The 15,651-nt window shown below is 41.4% G+C and overlaps 1 pseudogene; it reads left to right on the forward strand.

Moving 5' to 3' along the window:
* Positions 1–10,592: 10,592 nt before the first annotated feature.
* On the forward strand, positions 10,593–13,507 carry LOC102999471 (TRPM8 channel-associated factor 2-like; annotated as a pseudogene).
* Positions 13,508–15,651: the final 2,144 nt, after the last annotated feature.

Below are 15,651 nucleotides of genomic sequence, written 5' to 3' on the forward strand. Positions count from 1 at the left end.
TATGATTATTAGAACAAGCCCAAGAGGCTTCCCAAAATATACCTTTGGGGCCATCTAGACCACAGAGAAATATTCTCCCAAAATAAACATTATCTTTCTCTCATTTACATTAGCTCTTCTAAGAAAGAGGTACAAAGATTAGTAGCCTTATAACTAGCGGTAGCCCATTCAAGATTTGGGTAGGCTTCTCCAGCCTAATGCTTTGGGACATGCGTAAATTAGTGACCTCCCACTGGGGAAAAGAAGTAGTAAGATGTTTACAAGCTTTTCAGGTTACAGTACAGGCTGCCTTTCCATTTGTCTCATACCAAACAGAAAAGGAAACTTGGCCGCTTGGTGCCTCTAAGGGCCAATTTTTTGGGAAAAAAAGCTACTCAAAGAAGGATGTCAAGTGCTACAAACTACTTTTTAAAACTTGAGTAATGGGGCTTCCCTGGTGGCACAGTGGTTAAGAATCCACCTGCCAATGCAGGGGACACGGGTTCGAGCCCTGGTCCAGGAAGATCCCACATACCGCGGAGCAACTAAGCCCGTGTGCCACAACTACTGAGCCTGTGCTCTAGAACCCAGGAGCCACAATTACTGAGCCCGTGTGCCACAGCTACTGAAGCCCGCGTGCCTAGAGCCCGTGCTCCACAACAAGAGAAGCCACCGCAATGAGAAGCCCGCACACCGCAACGAAGAGTAGCCCCTGCTCACCACAACTAGAGAAAACCCGCGCGCAGCAACAAAGAGCCAATGCAGCCAAAACTAAATAAATAAATACATTTTTTTAAAAAAATTGAGTAATGAAAATATCTCCAGCCACAGGACAATTAAGGCTAATAAGACCTCTGCCAAAAAAATGTCCAAGTACATTTGGAAATAAATGCATGAGGAGTTTCATCCATATCTTGGTCATTCATCACCTCACCAAAATAGGATCCATGACCAGGATCTCTTAAAGTCTACTCTTAAGAGCAGAGTTCTGACCTCATGGGTCTTTAGTTTTGATTCTCTGTTCTCAAACTTTTTGTCAAGAACTTTGTGGCCCTGCTTAAGACAGCACTAAAAGCAACATCTATGTCCTGCCCAAAGATCTTGAAAGGCTGCAGAATCAAATGTTTAGGTACAAAGAAAATTCCTGCACCACCTCCAATGATCTGGGACCTGGGATCAAGCCCTAGTGTGTGGGACAATTGGTATACTGGATCCAAACTAATATAGAACAAGTAAATCTGAAAACAGCTGGTCAAATATACAGATTAAGTACAATTTTAGTCTCAAATATTGATACCAACCAAATATACATAAAAATATGTGTGTGTGTGTGTGTGTATGAAAAGATTCTAAGCAGAATTATGCAGTGGATATCTTAATCAGAATTGATGCTCTAGGGAGCTCTAGCTATTCCTCTAGTGGCAAGAAATTGATGTATGAATGTGAATAGCTGGTTGCCCTTAGAAGGATCTGAGTCAATGTATCCCTTTAATTGTTACCCAAATCCTACACTCAAGTGGAAAAGGACAAAGAAGAACAGATAGTACTGAGGGAGATTCTACTCTATTTTTCTTTGTCTTTACTTGAAGCAAGACTCCTTGACGTACACAGTTCTCAGTTTAAGGCAACAGTGATTTAAATTAATTTGACTAGGATATTATAATTTCCTATCAAAAATATTCAAACCTCTTGGGAACCCCTCCAGAGATACTGAGATCTTGGAGTAGGGGTTGGAAGTTGGGATATAGTCTTAAGACATTTAAAGATCAAATGTAAAGGAAACATGGAAATTCTTTGAATCTGTGCTAGGGACAATTTGAATGAAGAAGCAATAAGATACAACTGAGAAGCAGGTAGGACTTTCATCTTTACTTGCCATAATCCTGTTGTTATAATACAGACTTTAAAAATGGGGGAAAAGTATTTTTATGAACATTGTCATGATTTCTACACAAGTTATAATGTGCTCTAATAACTAAATTTGGAGTTTTTAGAGTCACAATAAGCTACCCAACAATATTCTTATTATTATGAAATGCATCATGCTCACAAAAAATTGCATAAAACATATGTACAATTCAAATAATAATTGTAGGAGGTGTGGCCAAGATGGCAGAGTAGGAAGACCCTGAGCTCACCTCCTCCCATGAGCACACCAAAATTACACTATTTACAAAGCAACTATTGATGAGAATGACCTGAAGTCTAGCAGAAAAGATTTTCCACAACTAAAGCTATAAAGAAGAACCACAAGATGGGTAGGAGGGGTGGAGATGCAGTGTAGTCAACACCCACACCCCAGGTAGACGACCCTTGAATGAAAGGATAATCACAATTGCAGAGGCTCTCCCAAAAGAGCGAGGGGTTCAAGCGCCAGATTGAGCTTCCCAGTCTAGGGGTCCTGCACTGGGAAGATGAGCCCCAAAACATCTGGCTTTTAGGCCTGTGGGGCCTGTGTACAGGAGAGCCAGAGGGCTGTAGGAAACAGAGACTGCTTTTAAACGGCTCATGCAAAATCTCACATGTTCAGAGATCCAGCACAGAAGTTACTAATGAGGTCGAACAGTTTCCATATATTAATTAGACATTTAGATTTTGGTTATTTGGTTTTGTTTTTGTTTTTGAAGTGCCCATTTAATTCTCTCATGCATTTTTCTGTTGGATTTTCTGTGTCATGATATTTCGTGTATATAACTGTGGTCAGTTCTTTGTGTAGCTGATAACTTCTCCCACTCTGGGTTGCCCTTCTTCTTAGGGTATCTTTCGATAAACATTGTTGCTTAACTTTATGTAGTCAAAGTTAGTAATCTTTTCCTTATGGTTAGTGCTATTTGTATCTTGATTAATTTTTTTGTTTACCCAAATTTCATGTAGATATTTTTTCTACAGTATCCTTCTAATATTTTATAAATTTTCTTTCAATTTTAGATCTTTGAATGAGTTTTGTGTGTAGTGTGAAGTAGAAACACAATTTCAGTTTTTAAAAACATGGATTCCCAGTTATCATAGCACTGTTCATTAAAAAGCTCCCCCCCTCTCCTCTCATCTACAGGGTCAAGTGTCTGTATATGGGTGGGTCTTCCTGGATACTCTCTCTTACTTTCTGTTGATTAATTTTTCTATCTCTATGACAATGCTATGCTTTTGCAATATTTTTATAATAAATCTTGATATTTGTTCTACCTTTTTTTTCCTTGAGGAACATTCAACTGTTCTTGGTTCTTTGTTGCTTCCATTTAAATTTTAGAATCAGCTCATTGCATTCTACCAAAACACATAAGCAAACAACTACAACAATAAACTCTGCTGGGATTTGATTCTAAGTAACTTTTTCAAAATACAGGAGGAGCTTCAAGATGGCGGAAGAGTAAGACGTGGAGATCACCTTCCTCCCCACAAATACATCAGAAATACATCTACATGTGGAACAGCTCCTATAGAACACCTACTGAACGCTGGCAGAAGACCTCAGACCTCCCAAAAGGCAAGAAACTCCCCACGTACCTGGGTAGGGCAAAAGATAAAAGAAAAAACAGAGACAAAAGAATAGGGACGGGACCTGCACCAGTGGGAGGGAGCTGTGAAGGAGGAAAGGTTTCCACACACTAGGAGCCCCTTCGCGGGCGGAGACTGTGGGTGGCGGAGGGGGAAGCTTCGGAGCCACGGAGGAGAGCGCAGCAACGGGGGTGCGGAGGGCAAAGCAGAGAGATTCCCGCACAGAGGCTTGGTGCCGACCAGCACTCACCAGCCTGAGAGGCTTGTCTGCTCACCAGCCGGGGCGGGCGGGGGATGGGAGCTGAGGCTCAGGCTTCGGAGGTCGGATCCCAGGGAGAGGACTGGGGTTGGCGGCGTGAACACAGCCTGAAGGGGGCTAGTGCGCCACGGCGAGCCGGGAGGGAGTCTGGGAAAAGGTCTGGAGCTGCTGAAGAGGCAAGAGACTTTTTCTTCCTTCTTTGTTGCCTGGTGCGCAAGGAGAGGGGATTCAGACCACTGCTTAAAGGAGCTCCAGAGACGGGCGTGAGCCGCGGCGATCAGCGCGGACCCCAGAGACGGGCATGAGACGCTAAGGCTGCTGCTGTCGCCACCAAGAAGCCTGTGTGCAAGCACAGGTCACTATCCACACCTCCCCTCCCAGGAGCCTGGGCAGCCCGCCACTGCCAGGGTCCCTTGTTCCAGGGACAACTTCCCCGGGAGAACACAGGGCACACCTCAGGCTGCTGCAAAGTCATGCTGGCCTCTGCGGCCGCAGGCTCACCCCACAACTGTACCCCTCCCTCCCCCCGGCCTGAGTGAGCCAGAGCCCCCGAATCAGTTGCTCCTTTAACCCCGTCTGTCTCAGTGAAGAACAGACGCCCTCAGGCGACCTACACGCAGAGGCGGGTCCAAATCCAAAGCTGAACCCCGGGAGCTGTGCGAACAAAGAAGAGAAAGGGAAATTTCTCCCAGCAGCCTCAGGAGCAGCGGATTAAATCTCCACAATCAACCTGATGTACCTGCATCTGTGGAATACATGAATAGACAACGAATTATCTGAAATTGAGGAGGTGGACTTTGGGAGCAAAGATATATATTTTTTTCCCTTTTTCTCTTTTTGTCAGTGTGTATGTGTATGCTTCTGTGTGTGATTTTATCTGTATAGCTTTGTTTTTACCATTTGTCCTAGAGTTCTGTCCATCCGTTTTTTGGGTTTTTTTACTTTTTAAAGTTTTTTTCTTAATAATTATTTTTTATTTTAATTATTTTATTTTATTTTACTTTATTTTATTTTATCTCCTTCCTTCCTTCCTTCCTTTTCTCTCTCTCTCTTTCATATTTTCTCCCTTTTATTCTGAGCCGTGTGGAGGAAAGGCTCTTGGTGCTCCAACCAGGCGTCAGGACTGTGCCTCTGAGAGGAGAGAGCCAACTTCAGGACACTGGTCCACAACAGACCTCCCCGCTCCATGTAATATCAAATGGGGAAAATCTCCCAGAGATCTCCATCTCAACGACAAGACCCAGCTTCACTCAACGACCAGCAAGCTAGAGTGCTGGACACCCCATACCAAACAACTAGCAAGACAGCAACACAACCCCATCCATTAGCAGAGAGGCTGCCTAAAATCATAATAATGCCACAGATACCCCAAAACACACCACCAGATGTGGACCTGCCCACCAGAAAGACAAGATCCAGCCTCATCCACCAGAACACAGGCACTAGTTGCCTCCACCAGGAAGCCTACACAACCCACTGAACCAACCTTAGCCACTGCAGACAGACACCAAAAACAACAGGAACGACAAACCTGCAGCCTGCGAAAAGGAGACCCCAAACACACTAAGTTAAGCAAAATGAGAAGACAGAAAAACACACAGCAGATGAAGGAGCAAGGTAAAAACCCACCAGACCAAACAAATGAAGAGGAAACAGGCAGTCTACCTGAAAAAGAATTCAGAATAATGATAGTAAAGAGGATCCAAAATCTTGGATAGAGTAGAGAAAATACAAGAAACGCTTAACAAGGACCTAGAAGAACTAAAAAGCAAACAAACAATCATGAACAACACAGTAAATGAAATTAAAAATTCTCTAGAAGGAATCAATAGCAGAATAACTGAGGCAGAAGAACGGATAAGTGACCTGGAAGATAAAATAGTGGAAATAACTACTGCAGAGCAGAATAAAGAAAAAAGAATGAAAAGAACTGAGGACAGTCTCAGAGACATCTGGGACAACATTAAACGCACCAACATTCGAATTATAGGGGTCCCAGAAGAAGAAGAGAAAAAGAAGGGGACTGAGAAAATATTTGAAGAGATTATAGTTGAAAATTTCCCTAATATGGGAAAGGAAATAGTTAATCAAGTCCAGGAAGCACAGAGAGTCCCATACAGGATAAATCCAGGGAGAAACATGCCAAGACACATATTAATCAAACTATCAAAAATTAAATACAAAGAACAAATGTTGAAAGCAACAAGGGAAAAGCAACAAATAACATACAAGGGAATCCCCATAAGGTTAACAGCTGATCTTTCAGCAGAAACTCTGCAAGCCAGAAGGGAGTGGCAGGACATATTTAAAGTGATGAAGGAGAAAAACCTACAACCAAGATTGCTCTACCCAGCAAAGATCTCATTCAGATTTGATGGAGAAATTAAAACCTTTACAGACAAGCAAATGCTATGAGAATTCAGCACCACCAAATCAGCTTTACAACAAATGCTAAAGGAACTTCTCTAGGCAGGAAACACAAGACAAGGAAAAGACCTACAATAACAAACCCAAGACACTTAAGAAAATGGAAATAGGAACAATCATATCGATAATTATCTTAATTGTAAACAGATTAAATGCTCCAACCAAAAGACACAGACTGGTTGAATGGATACAAACAAAAGACCCATATATATGCCATCTACAAGAGACCCACTTCAGACCTAGGGACACATACAGACTGAAAGTGAGGGGATGGAAAAAGATATTCCATGAAAAAGAAAGCTGGAGTAGCAATTCTCATATCTGACAAAATAGACTTTAAAATCATATCTTGGGTCACAAATCAAGCCTTGGTAAATTTAAGAACACTGAAATTATATCAAGTATCTTTTCCGATCACAACACTATGAGACTAGATATCAATTACAGGAAAAAATCTGTAAAAAAAATACAAGCACATGCAGGCTAAACAATACACTACGTAATAACCATGAGACCACTGAAGAAATCAAAGAGGAAATCAAAAAATACCTAGAAACAAATGACAATGAAAATACCACGATCCAAAACCTATGGGATGCAGCAATAGCAGTTCTAAGATGGAAGTTTATAGCAATACAATCCTACCTTAAGAAACAAGAAACATCTCAAATAAACAACCTAATCTTACACCTAAAACAATTAGAGAAAAGAAGAACAAAAAAACCTCAAAGTTAGCAGAAGGAAAGAAATCATAAAGATCAGATCAGAAATAAATGAAAAAGGAATGAAGGAAACGATAGCAAAGATCAATAAAACTAAAAGCTGGTTCTTTGAGAAGATAAACAAAATTGATAAACCATTAGTCAGACTCATCAAGAAAAAAAGGGAGAACACTCAAATCAATAGAATTAGAAATGAAAAAGGAGAAGTAACAACTGACACTGCAGAAATACATAGGATCATGAGAGATTACTACAAGCAACGCTATGCCAATAAAATGGACAACCTGGAAGAAATGGACACATTCTTAGAAATGCACAACCTGCCGAGACTGAACCAGGAAGAAATAGAAAATATGAACAGACCAATCACAAGCACTGAAATTGAAACTGTGATTAAAAATCTCCCAACAAACAAAAGCCCAGGACCAGATGGCTTCACAAGCGAATTCTATCAAACATTTAGAGAAGAGCTAACACCTATCCTTCTCAAACTCTTCCAAAATATAGCAGAGGGAAGAACACTCCGAAACTCATTCTACAAGGCCACCATCACCCTGATACCAAAACCAGACAAAGATGTCACAAAGAAAGAAAACTACAGGCCAATATCACTGATGAACATAGATGGAAAAATCCTCAACAAAATACTAGCAAACAGAATCCACCAGCACATTAAAAGGATCATACACCATGATCAAGTGGGGTTTATCCCAGGAATACAAGGATTCTTCAATACATGCAGATCAATGTGATACACCATATTAACAAATGGAAGGATAAAAACCATATGATTATCTCAATAGATGCAGAGAAAGCTTTCGACAAAATTCAACACCCATTTATGATAAAAACCCTCCAGAAAGTAGGCATAGCGGGAACTTTCCTCAACATAATAAAGGCCATATATGACAAACCCACAGCCAACATCGTCCTCAATGGTGAAAAACTGAAACCATTTCCACTAAGATCAGGAACAAGACAAGGTTGCCCACTCTCACCACTACTATTGAACATAGTTTTGGAAGGTTTAGCCACAGCAATCAGAGCAGAAAAAGAAATAAAAGGAATCCAACTCAGAAAAGAAGAAGTAAAGCTGTTACTGTTTGCAGATGACATGATACTATACATAGAGAATCCTAAAGATGCTACCAGAAAACTACTAGAGCTAATCAATGAATTTGGTAAAGTAGCAGGATACAAAATTAATGCACAGAAATCTCTTGCATTCCTATCCACTAATGATGAAAAATCTGAAAGTGAAATTAAGAAAACACTCCCATTCACCATTGCAACAAAAAGAATAAAATATCTAGGAATAAACCTACCTAAGGAGACAAAAGATCTGTATGCAGAAAATTATAAGACACTGATGAAAGAAATTAAAGATGATACAAATAGATGGAGAGATACACCATGTTCTTGTATTGGAAGAATCAACATTGTGAAAATGACTCTACTACCCAAAGCAATCTACAGAGTCAATGCAATCCCTATCAAACTACCAATGGCATTTTTCACAGAACTAGAACAAAAAATTTCACAATTTGTATGGAAACACAAAAGATCCCGAATAGCCAACGCAATCTTGAGAAAGAAAAACGGAGCTGGTGGAATCAGGCTCCCTGACTTCAGACTATACTACAAAGCTACAGTAATCAAGACAGCATGGTACTGGCACAAAAACAGAAATATAGATCAATGGAACAGGATAGAAAGCCCAGAGGTAAACCCACGCACATATGGTCACCTCATCTTTGATAAAAGTGGCAAGAATATACAGTGGAGAAAGGACAGCCTCTTCAATAAGTGGTGCTGGGAAAACTGGACAGCTACATGTAAAAGAATGAAATTAGAACACTCCCTAACACCATACACAAAACTAAACTCAAAATAGATTAAAGACCTAAATGTAAGGCCAGACACCATCAAACTCTTAGAGGAAAACGTAGGCAGAACCCTCTATGACATAAATCACAGCAAGATCGTTTTTGACCCACCTCCTAGAGAAATGGAAATAAAAACAGAAATAAACAAATGAGACCTAATGAAACTTAAAAGCTTTTGCACAGCAAAGGAAACCATAAACAAGTCCAAAAGACAACCCTCAGAATGGGAGAAAATATTTGCAAATGAAGCAACTGACAAAGGATTAATCTCCAAAATATACAAGCAGCTCATGCAGATCAATATCAAAAAAACAAACAACCCAATCTAAAAATGGGCAGAAGACCTAAATAGACATTTCTCCAAAGAAGATATACAGATTGCCAACAAACACATGAAAGAATGCTCAACATCATTAATCATTAGAGAAATGCAAATCAAAACTACAATGAGATATCATCTCACATCGGTCAGAATGGCCATCATCAAAAAATCTACAAACAATAAATGCTGGAGAGGGTGTGGAGAAAAGGGAACCCTCTTGCACTGTTGGTGGGAATGTAAATTGATACAGCCACTATGGAGAACATTATGGAGGTTCCTTAAAAAACTAAAAATAGAACTACCTTATGACTCAGCAATCCCACTACTGGGCATATATCCTGAGAAAACCATAATTCAAAAAGAGTCATGTACCAAAATGTTCACTGCAGCTCTATTTACAATAGCCAGGACATGGAAGCAACCTAAGTGTCCATCATTGGATGAATGGATAAAAAAGATGTGGCACATATATACAATGGAATATTACTCGGCCATAAAAAGGAATGAAACTGAGTTATTTGTAGTGAGGTGGATGGACCTAGAGACTGTCATACAGAGTGAAGTAAGTGAGAAAGAGAAAAACAAATACCGTATGCTAACACATATATATGGAATCCAGAAAAAGAAAAAAGAAAAAGAAAATGGTCAGAAGAACCTAGGGGCAAGACGGGAATAAAGATGCAGACCTACTAGAGAATGGACTTGAGGATACAGGGAGTGGGAAGTGTAAGCTGGGAGAAAGTGAGAGAGTGGCATGGACATATATACAGTACCAAACATAAAATAGATAGCTAGTGGGAAGCAGCCGCATAGCACAGGGAGATCAGCTCGGTGCTTTGTGACCACCTAGAGGGGTGTGATAGGGAGGGTTGGGAGAGAGGGAGATGCAAGAGGGAAGAGATATGGGGACATATGTATATGTATAACTGATTCACTGTTATAAAACAGAAACTAACACACCACTGTAAAACAATTATACTCCAATAAATATGTTAAAAACAAAAAAACAAAAAGAAAACCTGGAGTAAATGTAGGTATTTAGAGAAAAATGAGGAAGCCTGATTGCCATCCTCAGGCTCTCAAAATGATTCCCTAAAATGGATTAAGACTAAATTAGAGAAGGGAGAAATTGTACTGTTTTCCCTCAGAGTCCCAAATGCAGACACAGGACATCATCACCCACATAGCAATTCATGGGAATAGTCACCCATGCAAAAATGGAAAAAAAAAAAAAAAAGAATGATGACACTAATAGTCACATTCCATGTACGTATACCCCTGGGGTCAAGTAGGGATGAAAATGAAAAAGTCCAAGAAACTGGGAAGGAGACCGGCTAGATTACAAGTAAGCTTGGACAGGAGGGTAAAGTCGGATGCTTTTCTGATTAATCTGGGACTACTTAAAATGTTCTGGGCTTCCTGGGATGGTGGGAGAGATATAATCTACAAAGAACATCGTTCATCACCTCAGTTCTTCTTCCCTATTGCTTCCTTCAGGTTGGATGCATTCGGGATACCCCATCATGTGCCACGTGCAGTCAGTGCCTGTGTTCCTTGATGAGAAGATCATAAGATCCAAAGGCATCTGGGGTCTCTTCCACGAGATGGGCCACAACTTGCAGTATTCTGGATGGATTATCCATCCTCATATCAGTGAGGCCATGTGCAACCTCTGGTCAGTCTATGTGAGTGAGACAGTGCTGGACATCCCCAGGAATCAGGCACACTCTCGTCTGAGTCCTCAAAGTCGGGAGCAGAGGATCAAAGTGCACGTGGACAAGGGAACCCCCCTGAGTGACCGGAACATGTGGACGGCTCTGGAAACGTATCTTCAGGTACAGAGCAGAAATGGAGGGAAACGGGGACCACACTACAACTCCTTCAACACCGCCACCAGCCATGGGTGCACCGCCTCCCCTGGACATGGGAGATGGCTGCATGGTGGTGTCTCTCTGTGGCTCAGGTTTTACATGCCTAAAATGGATAATGATACGTGTCCTACTCCTCCCCTCCACCTCAGAACTTTGTGGAAATAAATGAAAGTGGGTGGAATCATTATGAAAAGTATACCATAACACAGTTCTGGCCATGAAACCTTGAGGTAGACTCGCAGCTTTGTCAAATACAATATTGAGTGGTTTCTCCTGAGTTATCTTTATAGTTCAGAAGACAAGAACATCACCTCATTATAACAATGCATTACGAGGACACAGGCTGGGGAAAGTGACCTGGTAGCAAGTTTCTCAAAATGGTATCTTCCTACTCAAACCCCAAGTGTGGACAAGTCCTAGTTCCATTATAAAATAAGTAACATGTGTAGTGTTTTTCAACTTTTCAAAACCTCCCCTTCCATTTCCCCCATCTAATCCTTGCCAGCCTCATGAAACACATTAAGGACGTATTATCACAATCCTCATTTGGCAAGTGCAGAAGCTGAAGGTTAAAGGGCATAAGCAGTCTGTCATCGACCTTAAAATTGAGAGAAAGGGGAAGACCTAGAACTCAGGTTTGGTGTTCTGACTCCAGACCCCCGTGCCTTTGGCACTACCGCACACCGTCTCTGGATGTTCACGATTCCAAAGATTCAGAGATTACTTCAGGCAGCAAAATAAATTTGGACTGCTCCATTTTCCCTAGCAATAACTAATCTGTCTGAGCATATGCATGAAAGAGTCATAGTGTCCCAGAAGCTTGACCTACAAGTTCAATTCAAAGCCCTTGGGGGCAGACCCCCTTCACTGCTCTCTAACCTGGACTTCCATAGCTCTGGGGTTGGATTCAGGCCAGGTGGCCACCTCCCTGACCCCTCACCTTCCATTCCCACCACATGGTCAAGATTCAAGTCCCGGGCATCTGTCATCCAAACTATTCCAATAGCCTCTTCACTAGTCTCCCTACTTCTATCCATGATCCCAACTGACCTGTCTTCCAAAGGTGATGACAAAAAAACCACACATTTCAGCTAATAAAACTTCAATAACTCCCTGGTGCCTTCAGGTAGAATGCCACACTCTTTAGTAACTGGCTCTGCCTTCTCCTCCTGCCTCGAGATCCAGATTCTTGCCTTCTTACTCATACGCCAGCAAATCCAAGCTGTTTACAGTTTTCAGAACACATTACCATGGTTCATGTTTCTGTACATTTGCAAATATTGCTCTTTCTCACTGAAATAGTTTTGCCTTCTTTATACACCAAGAAAACTGTTAGTCTTTCAAAATCAGACCATTGTCACCTTTCCAAGAAGCCTTCCCTGAATATGTTCCTTTGAGATATTATTTACTTGCTCCCCCATGTTACAATTGTGTTGAAATGACCCCAGGTTGTCAGTTATTTGCTTAATTCAATTTAATTAATTAAAATAAAAATTTAATTTAATAAGTTGATTATAATTAGTATTAGATATCTCCTAATGGCTCAGTCTGTGATCGCAGCTGAGCAATAATGAAAGAATGATAGTAGTGTTGGCTGAAGCATTCTACTTTAACTTGTCTTCAAGGCAGTGCTTCTCTAGGGTCATAGATTCCTAAATGATGGACCAGGATTGCGTGTTTTCTAGCTCTAAAGTTCTATAATCCCAACTATCCATTTCAGAGGGCCTTCCAGGAATGGACTCTGAGTACACATCTCTCCCTATGTCTGAGTTCCTCCTAGCTCTACCCACAAAAAATGCATTCTTTTTACACATCTGCCTGTCTCCATAAGACAATGTGGCAGACTTACTAAGAGTCGAGTCTTCAACAAAGAATAAAAATATCATTACATCTGGGTGGTGTCTGTGTTTTCAAATGGAAGGATTCCACTTTTCAGCTACACAAGATGATCCTCACCTATGTCAGATTAAAATCTTTATCTACCACTAAGCTTAGGAGTGAGACAAATAATAACACTAAAAGTAACTATCATTTATTCTAGACCAAGTAAAGTGCAAGCACAGACTCCGTCTCTGAGGCTGGAGTGAGGGAGAATAAGGTATTGACACCAGTCACTGGAATGAGCATATGAGAGAATGGAGAAGGAGAGAGCCACTGATGAGAATTAAATCAGTGTTAAAAGATAGCTTATAACTAAGCATTACCATGTAATTTTATGTGTGTATGTGCCGGGGGGGCATGGCTTTTGTAGACCAGACACCTCATTCTGCCCCTTCCTTCTCTTCCCAGCTCCAGGAGGCCTTTGGGTAGGAGCCATTTGTCCAGCTCTTTCCTGAGTACCAGACCCTCTCTGACATCCCCAAAGACAACCCTGGCAAGATGAATCTGTGGTGAAGAAGTTCTCTGAAAAGGTGCAGAAGAATCTGGCTCCTTCCTTTGAGGCCTGGGGCTGGCCTGTCCAGAAGGAAGTGGCTGCCAGCCTGGCCTATCTGCCTGAGAGGCAAGAAAATCCCATGAAATCATATGCACACTACAGAAAGGAGTGAAGAATTGTAGAAATGTTCACTTTAAAACAGATCATTGGGGCTTCCCTGGTGGCGCAGTGGTTGAGAATCTGCCTGCCAATGCAGGGGACACGGGTTCGAGCCCTGGTCTGGGAAGATCCCACATGCCGCGGAGCAACTAGGCCCGTGAGCCACAACTACTGAGCCTGTGCATCTGGAGCTTGTGCTCCGGAACAAGAGAGGCCGCGATAGTGAGAGGCCCGCGCACCGTGATGAAGAGTGGCCCCCGCTCGCCGCAACTAGAGAAAGCCCTCGCACAGAAACGAAGACCCAACACAGCCAAAAATAAATAAATAAATAATAAAAATAAAGGAATTCCTTTAAAGAAAAAAAAAAAACCAGATCATTGGATATAACAGATCTAATCCTCACATGATCAACCCAAATTTCAGCTTTATTTTTTTTCTCAATCTTGTTCAGAATATCCTAATTCATTTGCAACATAGAGATTAGACAGTGATTTTCAAAATTAGTAATTTGCATAACTCAACCATGTTTTCTCTAGTTTTATTTTTTAATCCTAAGAGATTTCTTTCTTGATTTGTTTAGTGTTTTACATTTGCTTTATTGGGTGACAGGAACGGCTCAGACCCAAAGACTTAACCCCAGGAATGTCTTTCCTTGGATCCCTTTAGAGCACATTTCTCTTTATCCTAAAATTATTTCATATGTTTCACAAATATCTTTTGTCTGCATGGTTTGAACACAGTAGTTGGTCAACAGATACTTGCTGAAAATGAATAATAGGGGCTTTCCCAGTGGCGCAGTGGTTAAGAGTCCACCTGCCAATGCAGGGGACATGGGTTCGAGCCCTGGTCAGGGAAGATCCCACATGCCGCGGAGCAACTAAGCCCGTGCACCACAACTACTGAGCCTGCGCTCTAGAGCACTCGAGCCACAACTACTGAAGCCTGCGCGCCTGGAGCCCGTGCTCCGCAACGAGAGAGGCCACCGCAGTGAGAAGCCTGCGCGCTGCAACTAGAGAAAGCCCGCGCACAGCAACGAAGACCCAATGCAGCCAAAAATAAATAACTAAATTTTAAAAATAAATAAATAATAATAATAAAAAGAAAATGAATAATAACAACTACATGATAGAGAACTCACTGTGTGCCAGCCAGTAAGTGCTTTAACTGGACCAAGTCATTTCCTGATTGCAGTGACCCTGAGTTAGGAACTATTACAGGTCCTGTTCCAAGTAGGAAAATGTGTTCCTGGAAATTAAAGCTCTAACGTTATAATAGGTTAAACTTCATGAGGATATATTCCATATGCATAGGGGAGGGGGTATTGATTTACTACTTCACAAAATTCTTTAGAATTATTTCTGTAGCATAGAGGACCATCCATTTCACCTCTACAGATGGGAGCTGCCACACAGCCTACCAAACACCCCATGTGGTTCCTTTGGGAAATGATCAAACAATTTGCTGACAATTCAAAGCCTGTTATCTGAGAAAATTTGATGTCAGTGTCAGAAAGATAGACCAAGGCAAGCAAATGAAAGAAATATTGGCTTGATAAAAAGAAACGAAACTGAGTTATTTGTAGTGAGGTGGATGGACCTAGAGTCTGTCATACAGAGTGAAGTAAGTCAGAAAGAGAAAAACAAATACCGTATGCTAACACATATATATGGAATCCAAAAAAGAAAGAAAGAAAAATAGTTCTGATGAACCTAGAGGCAGGACAGGAATAAAGGCGCAGATGTAGAGAATGGACTTGAGGACACGGGGAGGGGGAAGGGTAAGCTGGGACGAAGTGAGAGAGTGGCAAGGACATATATACACTACCAAATGTAAAATAGATAGCTAGTGGGAAGCAGCCGCATAGCACAGGGAGATCAGCTCGGTGCTTTGTGTCCACCTAGAGGGGTGGGATAGGGAGACGCAAGAGGGAGGGGATATGGGGATATATGTATACATAAAGCTGATTCCCTTTGTCATACAGCAGAAACTAACACACCATTGTAAAGCAATTATACACCAATAAAGATGTTAAAAAAAAAAAAGAAATATTGGCTTGTTCAATGCATATCAGTGAAACCTTTGTAAGGCACGTGGTTGCGTTTTGGTCAGTATCTTCTGTGCTGGAGGATTAATGCTGTTGCAAATCCATGCTGAATG

Source organism: Balaenoptera acutorostrata, chromosome 7 (assembly GCF_949987535.1).
Source record: "Balaenoptera acutorostrata chromosome 7, mBalAcu1.1, whole genome shotgun sequence".
Classification (NCBI taxonomy): Eukaryota; Metazoa; Chordata; class Mammalia; order Artiodactyla; family Balaenopteridae; genus Balaenoptera; species Balaenoptera acutorostrata.